This window comes from Propithecus coquereli, unplaced genomic scaffold (genome assembly GCF_000956105.1).
Source record: "Propithecus coquereli isolate 6110/MARCELLA unplaced genomic scaffold, Pcoq_1.0 Scaffold94, whole genome shotgun sequence".
NCBI lineage: Eukaryota > Metazoa > Chordata > Mammalia > Primates > Indriidae > Propithecus > Propithecus coquereli.
Window position 1 is genome coordinate 3513253 of NW_012155729.1, and position 1580 is coordinate 3514832.

The following is a 1580-nucleotide window of genomic DNA, read 5'->3' on the forward strand; positions in this document are numbered from 1 at the left end:
GTGGGGCGGTGTCGGCATATAACCTGTGCATGCTCCTGCATGCAGAAATTATCTCTGGATCCCTTCTAACACCGAGCACCGTGCAAACAGTTGTCGCGCTGTATCGGGACCAGGGCCTCTGGCTGACAACCCGCAGCCAGGTGTGCTTGGACAGACACACAGGGCCGTGGCGGAGCTAGTTAATCCTCTCCTCGTCCTTCCTGTGGTCTCATCAGCTCCTAGAGGTACTTCATCTGCAATTTTTAATGTTTTCTGTGAATCTTAACTAGGCTTTTTTAAGGAACTGTAGGTGTCATGGATCAGTGGTTTTCAGTCCTCCTCCCCCACAGAGGCAGCTGTTGCCGACCCTTCCTCCACCTCTTTTCTTTTTCGAACCAGATTCTCACCCCACCCCCACATTAGGGAATTCCACATAGATTTTTTTAATAAAAGGGGCTTGTTAATAATAGGGTTTCTGTTACTTTAATAATGTACATTACCAAAATTTTTTTTTTTTCCACAGACAAGCCTACTATCTCCAGAGAAGTCTTTGAAAATAGTGGAATCCTTGTTACAGATGTAAACAACTTTATAGAAAATATACAAGTAGTAGCAGCTCCCTTTAGGAGTAGCTATTGGTAAGAATACTTTTTATGTAACTCCCATATGGGCTGGAGTTGCTGACAGCTAAAACTGTTCTTCATGACATACCATGCTATAAAGTTGTTTATTTAGAATTGCACAGTTTGGCATAAATGGGAATGGATTCCCGCAGTATCACTAATGAAATAACCAACCGCCTTCACATGACTGCATATAACCTTCCCCATTATGTATACAGCATCCCGTTATTTCTGGGTCATTCTGATTTAAAAATGTAATTATCAATTTTGTTTCACCAGGTGATTCAACTCCAGCTTGTCTAGACTTGGAAGATGCCAACAAATTATTATCTTCCCTTTTCTTTGGAAAACTTTGATACTCATGAACAGTCGTCTCATATCTGAAAGATCAATGTTCTGCAACTTGGAAAGTCCTTCGTCTTTCATTTGTATTTTGCTAAAATGTCTGAATTCAAAGTAGTCCATTGGCTTAGGGTTGCAGTGTTAAGTATTTTAAATTACTTTCATTTGAAACAGGATGTCTTCAAAGCTATTAATTGAGCTTAATATTAAAAGAGTTCTACAACATTCACTTAGTTGGAGCAAAAATAAGTCTATTTTCACAAATAGCTTTGTTTTTGCATGTTAACGTCAGAAAGGCAGACATAGTGCACGTTGTGGTCTGTTTTAAAGGTTTTACCAGCCTTATAAACACTATCAAATGGTTTTATTTGCTATTATACAAGCAACACTACATAAAGACATTTTTCCTAAATGGTACACATTTATAAACTGTCATTTTGTTTTTGTAAATACTGTACTAGAAAACCAACTTTCTGAGGAAAAAATAATCATTATTTATATTAGAAATAATTTCTACTGTAATCTTTAAAACTCAAAAACCAAGCCAAAAAAAGTTTGTAAGATACATAGTATCTATTTGGAGCAAAGGTTTTTGTAACTAATTTGTTTCACTTTTTTAATAAAGACAACTAAAAA

At 36.8% G+C, this 1580-nt stretch overlaps 1 protein-coding gene across 1 annotated transcript in view; it reads right to left on the bottom strand.

Moving 5' to 3' along the window:
- The window catches only part of GDI2 (GDP dissociation inhibitor 2), a 43200-nt gene that overhangs the window by 1004 nt on the left and 40616 nt on the right, over positions 1-1580 (bottom strand). The window lies entirely within an intron of this gene.